We start from the raw sequence: 19,375 nt of genomic DNA, 5'->3' as shown, positions 1-19,375 counted from the left end.
TTTTATTTTTACTTTTAATTTTTAAATTTTCAAAAATTTTTTTTGCAGTTCTGTTTTTGGGTTGCCATGTATGGGTGCTTGATGCTTCTTCTCTTGTCCCTTTTCTAATTATACATCCACGAACCATATCACCATTCACTGCACATTAGAGAGACTCACACAGATTCTGATTCAGGGTCTTAGGAAACATGACTGAATTTCTCAGTGTTCCTAGTGTTTCATTCTCTGCCTCTACAAAGATCTTGTGTAAGATCCATAAGGATGGAAAATCCATTATTACCTAATGTCCTTACTGTTTCCCACTTCATGAATGGATGCTTGTGTTCCAAGGTTTCATTTTGGACCTTTCCCATTTTCAGTACTTTTATAAGAAACTTGTGCCACATAATGAAAGTACTGTTTTAAGCTTTTTTAAATTTGTTAGCTTGTGGACATCTCTCAATACTACATTTCTACCAAAAAAAAAAGAAAAAGAAACAGATTTTATTTTATAATGATTTTTATTTTTTCCATTATAGCTGATTTACCGTGTTCTGTCAATTTTCTACTGTCCAGCGAGGTGACCCAGTCACACATACATGTATACATTCTTTTTTCTCCCATTATCATGCGCCATCACAAGTGACCAGACATAGTTCTCAGGGCTATACAGCAGGATCCCATTGCTTATCCATTCCAAAGGCAATAGTTTGCATCTACTAACCCCGAATTCCTAGTCCATCCCACTCCCTCCCCCTCCCTCTTAGCAACCACAAGTCTGTTCCCCATGTCCATGATTTTCTTTTCTGTGGAAAGGTTCATTTGTGCCATATATTAGATTCCAGATATAAGTGAAATCATATGGTATTTGTCTTTATATTTCTGACTTACTTCACTTAGTATGAGAGTCTCTAGTTCCATCCATGTTGCTGCACATGGCATTATTTTGTTCTTTTTATGGCTGAGTAGTATTCCACTGTGTATATATACCACATCTTAATCCAGTCATCTCTTGATGGACATTTAGGTTGTTTCCATATCTTGGCTCTTGTGAATAGTGCTGCAATGAACATGTGGGTGCATGTGTCTTTTTCAAGGAAAGTTTTGTCTGGTTATATGTCCAAGAGTGGGATTGCTGGGTCACATGGTAGTTCTATGTATAGATTTCTAAGGTACCTCCATGCTGTTCTCCATAGTGGTTGTACCAGCTTACATTCCCACCAACAGTGCAGGAGGGTTCCCTTTTCTCTACACCCTCTCCAGCATTTGCTATTTATGGACTTATTAATGATGGCCATTCTGACTAGTGTGAGGTGGTACCTCATAGTAGTTTTGATTTGCATAAGAAATGGATTTTAAAAAGCATTTCTAGGAGTTCCCAGTGTGGCTTAGCCATGCATATCCAACTAGTGTCCATGAGGAAGTGGGTTCAATCCCTGGCCTTGCTCAGTGGGTTAAGCATCTGGCCTTGCCGTGAGCTGTGGTGTAACAGGTTGCAGACACGGCTCTGATATGGCATTGCTGTGGCTCTGATTCGACCCCTTGCCTGAGAACTTCCATATGTCATAGGTGTGGCCCTAAAAAGATAAATAAATAAATAAATAAAATTAAAAAATAAAAAGCAATTCTAAAACTCTTCCACAAACCAGGACAAATCAGATGATTATGTTGCTTCATTTTTCTAATTTATCCAAACCATAAAAATGAAAGGAAATCCACATTAGAAAGTTCTAACCTAGCTTTCACTTTCTCATTCATTCATCCAAAAGCCACTTCATTATAATATTTACTGCAGAATCTTTTAGGTAGTAGGGTTAAAGATCCAGATTATTAGTCCATTATTATTGCTTATCTTATGTTTCATAGGGTAATAATAGGGTTGTCTCATTATTAACTACTCCCTTATATGTAGAAGATTGCCAAAAGCTGTTTTGCTCATTTATTAGTGAGTTCAGATATCATTCCAAAGTATGCTCCTTTTCATAAATTCCTCAGGTGTATAATAAGACAGAATATACAAAAAAGAGTGGTAAATCCTGTGACCCTATATTAATCTACTATCTTATAGAGTCCATCAGCAGAACAATACCCTAATGTGCTTTTGTTCTCACCCTGACTTCTACTCTCAAACTTAAGACTACCCTGAAGCCGGCTAGGTGGGGAGCTTCATTAAAGTGTTGAAAGGAGTATATGGGAGTGGGGAAGAGGGCACATTTTGGTAAGTGGAATCAAGAGAAGGAGAAGCTCGCCTGACTCTGAGAGCTTTCACTTCGTTGGTTCCATGATGGAGCACAGATGGACCATGGAAGGGCAGAGCTTTCTGGAGAAAAAAGGAGGGTTAACATTTATGAATGCCTACTCTGTGCTGGGTGCTTCGCGGTTTTTCACATCCACACACAGAAACTATGGGGAAGATCGACAAAAATTCAGGCACCTGTCTAAAGCCGTCTAAGTTTTAGGGGACAGGGTCTAGATTTGAATCCAAGCCTCAGTCCTTGGGCTTTCTCCACTAACCCCACAATCTTAGAATATTCCAGTTAAATTTGTATGTGACCACTCAGGAGAACACTGCACTTGAGCCCTTGACACCTTTTTTTTTTTTCTTTTCTGCGACATATGAAAGTAGCCAGGCTAGGGGTCGAATTGGAGCTGCAGCTGCTGGTCTACACCACAGCCACAGCCACACAGGATCTGAGCGGCGTCAGTGACCTACACCACAGCTCACGGCAACACCAGATCCTTAACCCACTGAGCAAGGCCAGGGATCGACCCCGAAACCTCAGAGTCCTAGTCGGATTCATTAACACTGAGCCACGGTGGGAACTCCAAGATCTCTGATCTTTTTGCCACTCAGATAATATTTTCTTTTTTTTTTAAACTACATCAGATTGACTGTCCATATTTTTCAAAAACATGGGTGATATTAGAGAAATAAATTTTTGCAAACATGTAAATATGACCTCAAGATAGAATAACAATAAAATGAAAATGTTAAAAGTTCCTTTTAAATGCTCTGTAAAACTAGGTCACAGATGAATTCCATAGCCTTTCCTCCCCATGGGTATAAATGAGTTCCTTTCTCAAATGACAGGTTTGGTTTTTACACCCATGTGAGTTACAAAGACCCTTTTCTTACAGGGATCACTGCTAAACGTCTCCTAAGGAATGACTAGGATGGGAGAAATACAAGTAACAAGTTCACTGGGCCTTTATAACTCGAGAGAAAGCTTCTAAAGCTTGGAGCTTACTGCTCATCCAGTTGATTGACTTTGTCTGAGAGGTGGCCATTATCCTCCCAAACCACGGGGGTTGTGACTATTTGATTGCAGGAAGCCCAGAAGCAGGGAGGGATTAGGACACACAGGGTGAAAGCGGGGAGAGCCAAACAGCTTCCAGATTGCCGTTCACTGTGCCTGGACTGGTTCCTGGAAGACTTGAGACAGTCCTGCAATGGAAGGGACACGGTGGCTTTGGAGGCAGCCATTGATGGAAATGCCCAGTTCATCCACACATCCGGTGCTCTTTGCATGACTCCCTAGCTGGGGGACATTCATGGAACTCCTCCCACTGGTTTTCACATTTGCCAGATGAGCAAGAAAAACGTAAGGAATTACAGATTGCCCAGTTTGGTAACTAAGTTTCCCTGATGGTCACCTTACTGTTACCTATGACATGGGCTGTGGTACCCTGTAGCCTGGGACAATCTAAAATCTGGTCTCGTGGAGTTCCTGTCGTGGCTCAGTGGTTAATGAATCTGATTAGGAACCATGAGGTTGCAGGTTCAATCCCTGGCTTTGCTCAGTGAGTTGGGGATCTGGCATTGCTGTGAGCTGTGGTGTAGGTTGCAGACATGGCTCCGATCCTGTGTTGCTGTGGCTCTGGTGTAGGCCAGTGGCTATAGCTCTGATTAGACCCCTAGCCTGGGAACCTCCATATGCCACGGGAGCGGCCCTAGAAAAAAGCAAAAAGACAAAAAAAAAAAAAAAAAGGGTCTTTTGGCTCTTGATCGCCATATGTGATTTATTTGTCAGCAGATGACGTTAAAATTAGCTTGCATTTGTTGAGCAAACCTGTATGGGCAATGGTGAGTGGAAACAGGGAGTGGCCTGGGGGGCGGCAGGAATGAGAATATAATCCCTTGCATTTTAGAGATTGTAAAGCCCTTTCCCACACATTACGTCACTAGATTCCTGCAGAGTCCTTCGAGGACAGGTATTCTTAGCCCCATTTGACAAATGAGAAAACTGATGTTCTAAAAGGTGGAGCAATAGCCAGAGTTCACACACACACACACACACACACACACACACAATGGTGGCAATCTAAAAAGTGGGACAAAAACCAAAGCCCTTACTTCCTCATGTAACATACCAGAGACTGATGAGAATCCACCATAAGGCTTTTTAGCTCTTCTCAGATAATCAACAACTGTTTATACTGTATTATGGACATGAGGATCCTGTATTCTGTCTACTCTTTCCGGGCCTTTAGAGCTTCTCTGTTGTTGGCTTCCTTCCCCACCTCCTCTTCATTTATGGAGCTGCTTCTTTTTATCACTTAGACATCACTTCCTCCACAAAGTCCCTGAGACTTTCTTAGGTGACCATCTTATAGGCTTTCAGGGCACCCAAGGATTATCACCTCTTTATCCTGACCACTCTAATTCAATCAGCCACATTGGAATATAACTATCTAAGCACTAAGACTAATTACTTAGGAGTCATTCACTAGTGGTTATTTTTTCACCATTGTAATCCCAACACAGAGCATGATACACTCTGTCTGAATAAATATTTCGTTTGTTTTAATTACTTTTAATTTTTTTTTTTTTTTTGCTTTTTAGGGCTGCACCCACGGTGTATAGAAGTTCCCAGTCTAGGGGTCGAATTGGAGCTGCAGCTGCCAGCTTATGCCACAGCCACAGCAATGCCAGATCCGAGCCTCATCTTCCACCTACACCACAGCTCAGGCAACCCCAGATCTTTAACCCACTGATTGGGGCCAGGGATCAAAACTACATCCTCATAGATACTACTCAGTCTCATTTCCACTGAGCCACAATGGGAACTCCTGGATAAATATTTCTTGAATAAATGCTGTATAATCTACCGTAGCCAGAAGAGAATTTTGTTTCCACATTACCTTCAGGGGTAGGAGGAGGTGGAAAGCTCTTTTAAAACAGTCTCAAACAGTACCATTTCCTGGAGGAGGTGCTTAGGGAACTAAACTCTAGCCATTTGCCTAGAATGTTAGATTATTCCCAGAAGTAAGACAGAGTTGGGAGAAGCCTAGAAGCATGATAAGGATGGAGGTTGGTGTTTGTGTAACTATATGAGGAAAGAGGTAAGAGCAGATATTTTCGGAGTTACTGGAAAACTTAGCCATGACACCCTGCCTGCTCATGTGTCTGGTGCTTCATACCAATCCTGTCAGATATCAGTTTCTGGGAAGAGATTTGAACTTGCTCTCCGGTTATTTATAACTATAGCTCCCTATTTTGTGCCAGGATAAAAGACGCTACAAACCACTGATGTATGTATTCATAACCTCATATAAATAGAATATGATGAGTATGGTAGGTGGTGAGCAAGCTCGCGGAGGCACAAGGCATGTACATGTAGAGCCCAGCACTTAACGTAGGACCTGTCTCTTCCAAAGCCTTTCAGCTTAGGAGTTAATGGGCGCACACATGGACTCATCATATAAGATGAATCCGCCAAATCTCGGCAGCGAGGCTCTTTCTGATGGAAGAATCTTCAAGGACGCCTAGAGCTTGACAGGGGCTGAGTATCACAGTGCTGACTTTCAGCAGAAGCGGGCCTAGGCGATGCATAAGCGAGGGGGCATGGATGTGTTCCAGTTAAACTGCATTTACAAAAATAGGCAGCGGGCTGCATTGGGTTCCCAGAGTTTCCTGACCCCGGTGTAAATTATAGCTAGCAGTTCCCATTTTTACAGTTTTGTTAGCTTCTGAAAATCCTTCCTTGGTTCGCCATTGCCTACAAGCTGAAGCACAAATTCCTTAACTCTCTTCCAAACCTGAGCATGTATGCTCTTTTTCTTCTCTTGGTGCACAATTCACCTTGTTCTGTGCTGATAACATCACTCTGAATGCTTTCTGCTTAATCCTACCCACCCTTCATGGTAGATGTTCCCAAATGGGATTGAGGGGTCCGCTCAGAATCATCTGGGGAGCCTTTTGACATTAAACTTAGCACTTAATCAACCACACTAAATTCCAATAGGCCCTGTGAGGAGGAGGGGGAGGGCAGGGACTTGTACAGCTTGAAAATGTCCCTAAACGGATTCAAGTGATTCACACCCTCCCCCTATACCACTGCTTCATGGCATTACTAAAATCCCACTTCCTCCAAGAAGCCTTCCCTAATCATATGAACCCATACGCAGCTTGCTTTCTTTGGATCCCATTTGCCCTCATTGGCCAAAAAAAAAAAAATACATATATTTTTAGCACCTACTGTATTTTTTGCTTTTTTAAGTGTTTCTTGTGCCTGCCAGGATTGTTCTATGAGCTGGGGATGGGGCAGTAAACAGGGTAGAAGACCCTCCTCTCTGAAGGTTACATTCTAGTGACAGAGGGAGATGACACTAAGCATGTGCCCTCAAAAGTGAAGAAGATAATTTCAGATAATGAAAAGAAAACAAGCCAAGGGAATAAGTGACTAGAGAGAGGAGCCAGAAGGATAAGAAGGTGCTACTTTTGATAGCAGAGTCAAAAGGGTTTTATGACGTCTATAACTGAGCTGAAAGCTGAGTGCAGGGAGTTCGCGTGCGGCACAGTGGGTTAAGGATCCAGTGTTGTCACTGCAGTGGCGCAGGGCTGGTGCTGCAACATGGGTTCTGTGCCTGGCCTGGGAATGTTCACATAACACTGGAGCAGCCAAGAAGAAGAAGAAAAAAAAAGCTGAGTTCAGAGATCTAGGGAAAAAAAGAAGTACAAGGCAAGGGAACAGCGCAGTTTTAGCTTTCTTTCTCTGAAAATGCTAACTGTTTGAATGCAGACTGTTAGAGTAGACAGCCGAAGAGGTGATTAAAAACAGTTCCCTCATTTAAGGCTGTCAAATGAAATATGGGATACCCAGTTAAATGTGAACTTCAGATAAATAATAATTTTTTAGTGTAAGTGCTAATTATGGTCTAAGAACTAAAAAAATATTATTTATCTGAAATTTAAGTGGATGCCTTTGTTTTGATTGTTTTTAGGCTAAATCAGACAACTCGACATTTTACTTATGAGAAAAAGTAACCCAGGGTGATGCTGTGTCTGATAGCATCCAATTACTAGGAGCTGGGCTGGAACAAAATCTGACTCTAAAGCAGAAGCAATTCAATTTGGTGTTGATGGTGTTAGAAATCTTAAATTGTTCTCTAATTGTCTCGTGGGAGAGTAAGTTATGTCCCCTACAACTCCTTAAGGGCACAAACCTGTGACTTTTTTTGGGGGGGGGGGATCATACATTAAGTTCAATATTAAGTACTTCATTCATTCTTTTTATCCCTCTTCCACTGCAAGCCTACAGTAGAAATCCTGATCTGGTTGCAAAGGAGACATGGCCTTTGCCCTCCAGATAATAGGAAAAGTGAATATATATATATATTCAAATTGTTTTAAATCAGCTAAGAGCATAATAAAGGGTCACTGCAGAGGAATGTGACAGCACTGGTATTCTGAGCAGGGAGAGATGCCTTCCAGCCATGGGATTCAAGGAAAACTGCAAGCATAGAGTTACTATCTGACTTGGGGCTTGATTGATGGCAAGGATTTCAATAATGGATGACAGAGAACATCATTCCAGCAGAGAAAACAGCACAACACCAGGAGAGGGTGGTGAAAATAACAGGACTTATTTTGGGAACAAATCCATCTCTGTGTTTGCAGCTGAGATTTAGGTAAAGGAGAAGAATATGTAATATTAGACCTGGGTTGTAAAGAAGCCTGAACACCAAATAAATGTGTATGGATATATTAAAACAGCTATGGGAATCATTAAATATTTTTGAGCTGGCTGTTGATGTAATGAAAGCTATATCTGAAGAAAATCAAACATTTGATCATACAAAACATGGACACCAGTGGGAAAGTGACTGCAAAAGTCTTAGTTAATTAAGTGATGATAATGATAATGAGAGAAAGGGAAAGATGGAACTGATTGAAATAGATATTTTTGAGGTCAAACCCACTGAACCTGCCAACAGGTGGGTTGTAGAAATTAAGAGAAAAAGGAGACATAAGGAGACACAGGAGATAAGGGTGAGATTTTAAGCTTCAGGTAATTTAGGTGGGGATGGTGGTGGTACCATTAACAAAAGTATGGCCAAGTTCTCATTGTGGCTCAGTGGTAATGAACCCGACTAGTATCCATGAGGATGCAGGTTCAATCCATGGCCTCATTCAGTGGGTTAAAGATCCAGCATTACCATGAGCTGTGGTGTAGGTTGCAGACATGGCTCGGCTCTGGCGTTGCTGTGGCTGTGGTGTAGATCGACACCTGCAGCTCCAATTCAACCCCTAGCCTGGGCACTTCCATATGCTGCAGGTGTGGCCCTACAAAGCAAAAAATAAAATAAAACAAAAATAAAAATGTGGAAGTCATGGAAAAGGGCAGATTGTAGGTGGGAAGTAATGGCTTTCTTTTTAAACATAGCATTATAGAATTTCAAAGCTATAAAAGGTCATTATAATTATGCCCAATCCCTTTGTTTTATGTAGAAGAAAATCCAGTGAGGGTAAATGATTTATGTATAATCACTGTGCAAGTGAGTGGAAGAGCCAGTTTGGAAACTCAGATGCCCTGAACAGTGTTTATCCCATAAAATGATCTATCTTATGATGAGTTTGAGTTGATACAAGTGGAATAATGTTATGGTACAGTGCATTGGTCAGTTGGAAACGTAGATGTAGATTTAGCAACTGATCAGGACCAACAATTTGGGAGCTATCAAAACTGAAAATAACATTTAAAGACATGGAAGTAAATGAAATTGCCAAAGGATAGATTAGAGTTGCTAAGTCAAGTGTGATAGATGTCAATGGATACCAAGAGGTACCCATTAAATTCCACACTTGGAAGGCCACTGGGCCTTGAGAGAAAGAGAGAGAGAGAAAGCAGTTTTCATTGTCTTCTGGGGCTTTAGTTTTTTGGGTTTTTTTGGCCACCCCGAGGCATATACTCCCAGGCCAGAGGATCAGATCTGAACCACAGTTGCGACCTAAGCTGCAACAATGCCAGATCCTTAACCAAGTGTACCAGGCTGGGGATTGAACCTGCATCCCAGGGCTCCCCAGACACCACAGTTCCCATTGAGCCCCAGCCGGAAGTAGCAGTTGCCATTGAATGGAGGAAGCAGAAGCAAGATTACAACCATTGAAGGTTGATGGGCTCCTGAGAAAGTAGAAGTCAAATTTAAAATTTTCCCTCTGGGAGTTCCTATTGTGGCTCAGCAGTAACAAATCCAACTAGTATCCACGAGGACAGGGGTTTGATCCCTGGCATCTCTCAGTGGCTTAAGGCTCCGGCATTGCCGTGAGCTTTGGTGTAGGGTGCAGATGCAGCTAGAATCCTGGGTTGCTGTGGCTGTGGTGTAGGCCAACAGCTGCAGCTCAGTTTAGACCCCTAGCCTGGGAACTTCCATATGCCATGGATACGGCCCTAAAAAAATAATAATAATAATGTGAAATAATTTCTCTGGAAGGTGGTGATAAAAGAAGGATAATATCGACGTAGGGCATAAAGAAGAGCTTTTCGGTTGTTGTTAGATGAGCAAAACATAAATGATCATATGTATGGGCAGAAGCAGTGAAGGTCATGGAGAACCAGATGTTAAAGGTATGAATGAATGAGGTTGTAAGTGAAATCAGCAAGGTCCTGGAAAAGCAAAAACAAACTACGGATGGAGGAGAAAAAAACGAAACCAAACAAGGAAGGAAACTAAAATGGCTAGGTCAAAGTGGAGATAAAGAAGGCTCATGAGGTAAAAGGGTAAAGCTAATGGAATTCAAATTGACCTTTTTCTTACAGGTGACGTAGGAAATTGGATTTTTGGTAAACGTGAGAGGGTAGCCATGAGAATGGGAATTTAGGAGCTGTGGGAACCTTTTCATACAACAACTGTGGGGAGTGAATAGGGAGATGATAAAACTGCCCTCCGAGCCCTGCTAAGGTTAGGGTAGTGATTTGTGTTGAATGCGATTAATCTAGTGTTGACACTTTCCACTGTGGCAGCAGAAGAGAAAATATGGACAATGAGAGTTTTCCAGGAAATCCCAAGTAGTGAGGAATATTTTTGTTTCATATATGATTGTTGATGGGATTCCTGTGAAAGATCCAGGCAGCCTGAGCAAGGTGGGCAGGAACTAAGACCAAAAGCCAGATTTCTGAGAGTACCTTTATCCTAGCATTGCTGATGGCATTTGTGCACATTATTTCATTTAATGTTCACGATGAATAATCATAACCTCATGAAGTAGCCATTAGTACCCCAGTTTTACAGGTAGAGACCCTCAAAGTCACATTGAACAAGCAACTTGTTCAAGGACTCACCAATGTATATGGCAGAACCTTTTCTTCTTCAAACCATGCTGGCTCTACCCTCCAGTAGCCATGAAAAAAATACAAACTGGGATGGATAAACAGGTTGGTTTTAGTTGAGCAAGTTCAGCATAGAGGTGGACACTTAAATGAGAAGCTGCAAAGGGGAAACAAGGTGCTAGTGATAGTTGTCAAGACCTAAGAAAGTAGGGAATCAATTGATTTTTTTCCCTAGAAATGTTTGAGCGAAGTATCACATACATAGAGGAAAGAGCACAAATCTCTCAAGTGTAGAAGTCAGTGAATTTTTATAAAACAAACACACCCATGCAGCCAGTACCCGGACAAGAGACAGATCATTGCCAGCCCCGTGGAAGTTCCTTTCAAGTCCCCTTCCAGTCCCAACCCCTGTCCAGGTAACCGAGTCAAGGTAACAATTCTCTTGACTTTTTTTTTTTTTTGGTGTTTTTAGGGCCGCCCCCTTCTGCATATGGAGGTTCTCAGGCTAGGGGTCGAATTGGAGCTGTAGATGCCATCCTATGCCATAGCCACAGCAACTCTGGATCCTTAACCCATCGAGCGAGGCCAGGGATCGAACTTGCATCCTCATGGACACTAGCCAGATTGCTTTCCACTGAGCCACGACTGGAACTCCATTGACTTCTCATATCAGACGTGCGTTTTTGCCTCTTTTGAACTTTATGTAAATTGAATCATCCCTGTGCTTTTTAGCCTTGGATGTCTTTTCCTCGACATTTATGTCTATGAGATTCATTCCTGTTGTCTCATGTGGCAGTTGTTTTGATTGATTTAACCATCACACAACCTCGCAAAGAGTACCACCTCCTCTTGTGGTAAGATTCTGATGATGTGAGACTGATAAAAAATGTATTTATCTTTCTTTTCTACATGCTTTCTTTGGGTAGGAAGTTGGGAAGACTCAACATATATGTTTCTGACATATACAACAAAGCTATGTTAAAATTGCATTTAGATATAGTGTGCAGAAAACTTATGAGAAAGTCCCTCATAATCTGCTCCATAGCACTGCATACAGCCTTATAATCAGAAAAGAAGGTTCAAAATGGTCTGTGCAGTTTACAGATACATTCTAAAGAGGATGAGGTTCAGCAGATATACTGGCATTCCCAAAAGAAGAAAATTGTAGGGTTATGAAGGTTTGGAACTTTAGGATTCATTGAATTATTCTTAATTATTTGGAAATGACATCCACCAAGTCTTGAAAGGAGGTTTAAGGAAATACCAGTTGGCATTTGGTACTATCTCTCTGGAAAGGCCCTATGTTAACCATGCTGCAATGCAAATATAAATAACTGGATACATTTTAAGACACATGACATAATGTTCTGAAACATAATGTCCCAGAGTGGTCAGAAATTTAGATGAGTCCATGATTAGCATGGCAGCAAGGTTGAAGAAACCTCCAAGTTACTCAGCTTCCCTTGAGGCTCAGTGTCTTCTATAAAACAGAGATAACGCTCCACCTCATTCTCTGGCTGCCAAGAGAATCCGATAACGGATGTGTGAGAAAGCACTTTGCAGACTCTAAGGTAAGAGTGTGGTATGATATGTCCTTCCCTGTTGCTCAGTACAGGTTAACATGAAGGAGGGGTACCCAAATTGGAAACATCACAGAGGGTGGCAAAGTTGAGCTGGGGCATGGAGAGCCAGGTCTTTGGGGTCAGACAGTCCTGGGTGGGAGGGCAGGCTCTCTCCTGGAGGGTGGGGCTGTGTGGCTTTAGGCAAGTTATTTAACCTTCTCCAGCTACAGATTCATCTCTAGAGTAGAGATGGTCACACTGCTTACATTTGCCAGGAGGAGTGGATAATTGTCAGCAAAGCACTCCTTATGGCCCCTTGTGCATAGAATATTCCCTGTAAAGAGTGTGGGTTGCTGTCATTCTATGAGAGCAACGCTAATAGTGTAATAGCTTCAAGCATCCACTTAGCACTGTTGATGGGCAAGGCATCGTGCTAACCTCTTAGGGTCTCTGTCTTTGTGGTTTCATTATTTAGGGGAACCTTTGCAAGGCTGAGAGTAGAGAACAGGCTGGTGGCTAGCAGCTCACCCCTGGTGGCTGTGGGCATCTGAGGGTTCAGTTGCCCTGGGCACCTCCTGTGGGAGGGCTTCTGATGAGGTAAACTACACTCTCCCTTTCCACCCCATGGACTCAAGGAAGCGCTTTGCCTCTGCTTCCTTAATGAGTCAACTAACAGAACAACAGAACTAAAAGAGGCCCCAGATATCACCTGTTCCAACACCGGGTTTCAAAATCAAAGAAATATAACTGAGAGGCTGAGGGGCTTGCTGGAGTGAACTAGGGATAAACCTGGAAAGAAAATCCAAATCTCTCATCTCCCAGTTCAGAAGTTTTTCTTCTACGCCTCTCTTAGGCAGTGGCTTCACCTCCTCTCTTTCAGGGCAAATGCAGGATTATCTCCTTAAGAATTGGGCCCAAATCTGATTCCTCACAGAATCTCCTGGGCAATGCTTTGCACCTAATAGTTCACTCGGAAAAATATTTTTAAATGGCATCGAATTTCTAGGATGCTCTCTTCTCCTGCTCAGATTTTAGAATCGGGGGTCAAACTTAAAGATCATCTTTAAATGACCGGATTCATTCATTTTCACTGAATTCTATGTGCATGTCCCACTTTCTAGGGAAAGCTTCCTTCTCTAATTCTGCTGAGATGTCAATCTGTCTTCCCCTGCTTTTTCCACTGTCTTGCTATAGGGCTCTGTGCTGGTGCTTATGTTGACATGGGACAATATAGTGGCTCAGAGTGTGAGACCAGGAAGAATTAAGAGAGAAGGGAGGATCCTGGCCACAATTTATGAGATGCTTAATGACTCTAAACTTACATTTCCTTACCTGTAAAGTGGGGAAGATAATATTTACATAAGATGTTAAAGGTGATACTCAGTAAGTACACAGCACAGTGAATACTCAGATGTCTTCGTCTTAGGTTGTATCACAATGGACACATTGGCATGTCTGCCTCCCCCAATAAACTATGATGTCCTTAGGCCCAGAACCTTCTTAGTTAACTTTTTTTTTTCTTTTGTCTTTTTGCCTTTTCTTGAGCCGCTCCCATGGCACATGGAGGTTCCCAGGCCAGGGGTCCAATCGGAGCTGTAGCCACCCGCCCACACCAGAGCCACAGCAACGCCGGATCCGAGCCGCATCTGCAACCTACACCACAGCTCACGGGAACGCCAGATCCTCAACCCACTGAGCAAGGCCAGGAATCGAACCCGCAACCCCATGGTCCCTAGTCGGATTCGTTAACCACTGCGCCACAATGGGAACTCCCTTCTTAGCTGCCTTTGTATCTGTGGTTACCTTGGACCATGTTGGCTGCTGCAGAGCAGATACTCGGTGTTTCAAGAAGGGAGGGAGAAAAAGAAGGAGGGTACGGGGAGCAGTGGGCTCCCACCTAAGACACCAAGGCCTGGATTTGGGCCCAGCTCTTCCAGCTCTGAGCTGTTGTGTGTTAATGTAGCCGCTCAATGTGGGTAAAATGCATTCTCCTTATCAGCAACATGGGTTCGTGGACACTCACCTCATAACATCCTTAGGGGGATCGTTTGAGACAGTGTATGCAGGGAGGTTTTGTAAATGGAAATGCACCTTCCACATTTTGGGTGAGAATCTTTTTGGTTATGACAAGATCTGCCATTGCTGTCTTGGTTTTACTCCTAATCAGTTAGCTACTGGGCAGTGAGGTAGCCTGGAGTTAGAAGGCACTGGGGTAGCTGCTGTGAGGAAGTCTTTGCTTTCAGGATGTTTACAGTGTGGAAGGGAGGGTAGAACCCGTGGCCCCCGCCCCTGGCCATGGCAGGTAGTGTAAGAGAACTCTTGGGCAGAGGCCCTTGACCTCAACTGACCTATCTTCTTGAGTGCCCAGCTGTCTCTGAAATGACCCTAAACCGCCCATGCCTGCCAGGCTGCCCAAGCTCATCTTTGGACTGCTGCTTCCTTTAGTCAAATGCCACCAGCATCACGGTCTCGTTTTCCTCATAATGCTCATTTTAGAACAGCAAACTATCCGCTGTGATGTCAGCGGTACGGTGGCACAGCAGGTGGCAGGGGTGGCCTGCTGCGGGTGGAATAGAAAGTCAGAGGCTGATGTCTGACAGCCCACTTCCCCACTCTGAGCCTACAGACCTGCTCTGGGACTTTTGCCTGCACCCTCATGAGCCCAAGTTTCTCTTTCCCCAGGGGTATAGGTCTGGGAGCCCCCAGAGAACACAAATCAAGGGAAGTTTTTGTTGCAGAGCCTCTTCTGCCCCATCAGAGATCCATAAAGCCTGTTCAGTTTAAAAGCAGCTCCTTATTCTAGATACACCCTGAGGCATTGCCTAATCTCCTCACGTCCAAACCCCGATTTCTTGAACCTACCCTTTTCCCCTAAAGGAGGATTTAAGTGGATGTGAAGCCTGAGTTCTTAACGCTGCAGTGTTTAGGAGATTTATTAGCTCATGTGCGTATTGTATTAGTTTTCTGTAGCCTTTGTAAGAAATTTCACAAATTTTGTGGCTTAGGACAACCCAGATCGAGGTTTTGGCTCTGTTCCTTTCTGGCGTCTCTAGGGGAACATTCATTTTCTTGCCGTTTCCAGCTTCTAGAGGCTGCCTACATTCTTTGGCTCCTGACTTTCTTCCATACTCAAAGCCAGCAATGGTCAGTTGAATGTTTCCCATATTCCATCACGAGGACATTGACTCATCAGCCTTCGTCCACATTTAAGGACCCTTATACATTGGGCCCACCTAGATAATAATCTGAAATTACTACTAGGTTAGCTCCTGAGCAACCTTATTCCCATCCACCCTCTGAATCCCCCTTTGCCATGTAGCATAATATACTGACAGGTTGCAAGGATTAGGATATAGACATCTTTAGGAGGCCTTTGCTCTGTCTACCACAGGTATGGAGAGTGATATTGGGATCTCGGATGTTTCTGTAGTAATGATGGGCAAGTACCGCCCTCGGGCGGGACACTTGTTTTTGCAAATAATGCCTTATTAGAACAAGTCACTTGCATTTGTTTCCGTCCTGTCTGTGGCTGCTTTCATGCTTAAATGGCAGAGCTGAATATTTGCAACTCGGACCATGTGGCTCACAAGCCTAAAATAAGTACTATCTGGTCATTTTTTAATAGTTGACTGACTTTTGCTCTCTAATTCATGTACCTATATATCTCCAATTCTAACTGTATTCATATATAATCCATATATCTCTGATCCTAACTATACCTCTATAGAATATCACCTAGGGACCTTGTGGACATCTTCTTCATGTTTTTCACTCACCCCTGCCCCAAACACACACACACACACTCACTTTTAAATTCCTCTCCTGCTGTTCTTCCTCTGTAACATAAAAGTACTAAACCCATATAGTAACTCCAAGCACTATAAGGTATCATCTCTTTACTTTGATACATGCTATTCCCTTTGCATATAGAATACACTTATTTTCTTTTTCTATCTCCTGCCAGGCAAACTCCTATTCATCCTTTAAAACCCTAGCAGGCATAACTTCCTCCCAGAAGCCTTCACCTCCACTCCTACCCAAGGAAAAGCAATTACTCCTGTTCTCAAATAGTCTTTCTGGACTGTAAGTGCTTCAGTGTTAGTAATTGTTTTATTTATCCTTGTCGTGTCCTCTGTGTCTAGCATAGGGATTGACACCTATTATGTATCCATAAATACTAGTTTAATTGAATGGGACTTGAAATGTTGCCAGTCAGAGATGAGGCACAATGAAGTGGCAACAATAGGTTCTATAAAAATTAAAAACTGGTTCCTGCTCTTTCACAGAGGGAATAGATCTTGGAGGTGTTAGTTCTCTTCTCCTGACCTTGGCATCATCACCTAAAAACCAAGGAGTTTGTTGAAATATGGTCAGTCTCTTGGGCCCCTTCCAGCTTTACGGGTCCTCTCCGAGAGATGTTAGCCTGATTCCTTGCGGATATTGAGAAGCGAGAAATCTCCTGCATTGGGCTTGTGCACTGAAGAGCTGGAAATCTTCCAAGACATATATCACTTATAGCTTTGCTGTGACTTTGTGGCAACTTGGGACTGAGGAGATGGGGAGCAGAGCAAAGAATCGGTGAGATAATCAGGAGGAATCTTGTGTTTGTCACTGACCTTTCTGCAGGAACCAATTAGAAGATAGACATATGCCACCAAGAGTCATGGCCAGGCAGTGTGTACTCACCATCCCTGGCTCATAATCCTTGGAAGAAATCCATGCCTGCAGCTCTGTCCACTTAACAGAGACCCACCCCAAGTCTTTGTCATGTGGGAATCACAGCAAACTCCAGGCAGTCCAAAGTAACATTAACCTCCCCCACCTCCCTCATATCTGTCTGTGGTTCTGCTCTTAGGCCCACCCCAAGGCTAGAAGCTGTAGGGACAACTTTAGACACCCCTCTCTCCACAGTGATCTCTTATGAAGAACGATGTATTGTTTTTTGCCATGTTATGAATTAGTGTATTTTTTTTCCTTCTTGACATTACTGAAAACCTATCTCTTCCATCCCATTGTCATCACCTATTCTAACCTGCATTGTTTTCAGCTTAGACCCCTGCAGTTGGGTCTTGCTGGGATCCTTAACTCTAGCTACTTTCTATTGAGAGCCATCTGCCCTGCTCCCTTTGGCCCAACTGTCTTAAATTCCCTCTTTCCTGATGCCTCTCCCCTCTTAAAGAACCTCCAGTTGCTCCTTCCTCCTCCTGCATTAAGTCCAGACCCCACCACTTCACAATCTGGCCCCCACCCTGACTCTGACCATTTTTCTTCAACACTCTCTGTTTGGTAAGACGTATCTCCCCGCTGCTGCGTTGCATTTCTTTTTGGACGCCACGGCTTTCAATCTCTAATTTGTTTGGCTTTTAGTTCAGTTGTGTGAGTGCACTTCCACAAATATGTATTAGGCACCTGCTCTGTTGAAAGCACAGGCATGCCTTGCTGTTACTGGTCCTTCTTAGATGACAGAGTGCCCTTGCCATTTGCCTTCTGTACCGGAGCATTTCTGCTCCCCTCCCGGATCACACATTTCTTGAGGACAGCAATGTTTGTCTTTGGCTTCCTTGTACCCCGACTGGGGTCTGCTAGTGAGCCCAGACACGAGGTCACCTTTCCAGCGTCATTCACTATTTCCTTTCCCATTTGTTCTGTCATCTGCACGTTAGTGATAATGCAATCGACTTCACACAGTTGTTTTGAAGATTAGATTTTGTTCAGACAGACTCTCAATGGTGCTCTGATTAACATTATCCTTCTCTATCCTTCCCATGGTCCTTCAGTTTTTGATGCATAAGCTCCTGAACGTTTGGAGTTAGAGAAAATGACCAAAAGGATTTTACCATGTTTAGATACAGAAATTGTTCTTGCCCCTCAAATCTTGATCAGAACATCCCACACTGAACCAGGGCGTTAGAGTAGGTTATTGCTTTTTATTTTAATTGTTTATAAGACAAGCATTTATTAAGTGCTTGCTGTTTATGAGGCTTGCCATTAGCAATTCCAGTGGGCCCTTTTGCAGATGAGTCATTCCCTCTTCTCAGACCCAGCCCTCCCTACCCAAGAGGAAGTGCAGTATGGGAACTTAAATTTAACGTTTTTACTGAGGGTTTGGTCCTGAGCTTGTAAAACTCACTCACCCTTCACCATCTCCGGTTCTCCTGGAAGCTGTGGCTGCCAGGTGCCAGCTGGGACCTTCTGACTGCTGGCTGCCTGGGCTACCCAATTTCAGAAAAATAATTTTGACTCCAAACTACAACTATTTAAACTTCATTTGAAGCGTAGTAGTATTTTACTCATTCAATAAATTCAATCCGTGAATAAAATCAGCTCAGTAAATGTTTGCTAAATTAAAGTATCACTCAACAAGACTGACTTAATCTCAAAATGTCTGTTGTACGCTTCTGCAAATAAACTTTGTAATATAATCTACTTTTTAAAAGATCAGTATTCCCTTGTTTATTATTTCAAAAAATACTAATTCTCATAATTCAAAGAATCCTTTTAAACAAAATTAGATGACCCTGTGTGATAAATGCTAGAGAAAACCACCAAAGCAGAAACAAAACAAACAGCAAACCTCAGCTAATAAGAAAGCTTTTTTAAAAATCACCATTGGAATCTATTTTCTAGATTATCCAAGGTTTAAGACTGCTCAGAATCTATGTTAAATTGATGCATGTGTGAAACTGGCAAAAAGGGGCCAAAAATGTCAGAAGTGACATGCAAAACATTTACAGTCCTTGTTTGTATGTGTGTATTCAGGGAAGGATTGATTTAAGCCAATATTTTCTACCTCGCCGGCACATTTATGTTGGCGAGATTTCCCTGGTAAATATTGGTTTAAACCAGACACTGAAATCTTTAATCACTTTTAACAGACACTGCATTATACTGCCTGAGACACTGCAGTAGAAAAGCAGAGACAGGGAAAGAGTAAGCCCAGCTGATAACTATGATCTTCCAAGGGTGAAAAGGAAAAATTGGAATCAAGTAAAATTCTTCAGAGGCAGAAATGCCAAGAAAACCATTGCTGAAATTCAAATTTTTGTTTTTCTAAAGTCTGGAGCTGAATTCAGTTAAGTGACGTGGTTTACAAACCAGGGAAGTTAGGGCAGGATCGGAAGTACTGCGAAAGCAAGAGAATTGGGTCAAAGGAAGATGAACTAGCTGTGGTATATGCAATGTGGGCTTCTTTCTCAGATTCTCCAACAATTCTGGTTTGCTTCTACGTCGAGTTGGGGTGCCATGAAACCTAGGGGCTAATTTTATATTGATGTGCCAGTCAGA

General features: G+C 42.7%; 1 protein-coding gene across 3 annotated transcripts in view; it reads left to right on the top strand.

Annotated features, from left to right (window-relative positions):
- The window catches only part of PDE4B (phosphodiesterase 4B), a 382,092-nt gene that overhangs the window by 300,894 nt on the left and 61,823 nt on the right, over positions 1-19,375 (top strand). The window contains exon 1 of one of the 3 annotated variants that reach the window (XM_047788752.1): positions 12,047-12,100. The exons of the other annotated variants lie outside the window; for them this stretch is intronic. The gene's annotated coding sequence lies outside the window, so the exon portion shown is untranslated. Of the gene's footprint in view, positions 1-12,046; positions 12,101-19,375 lie in introns of those variants that run through there. 3 annotated transcript variants of the gene reach the window in all.

This window comes from Phacochoerus africanus, chromosome 8 (genome assembly GCF_016906955.1).
Source record: "Phacochoerus africanus isolate WHEZ1 chromosome 8, ROS_Pafr_v1, whole genome shotgun sequence".
Taxonomy (NCBI): domain Eukaryota; kingdom Metazoa; phylum Chordata; class Mammalia; order Artiodactyla; family Suidae; genus Phacochoerus; species Phacochoerus africanus.
Note: the sequence above shows the minus strand (reverse complement) of the source record. Positions and strands in the feature narration are given on the sequence as shown.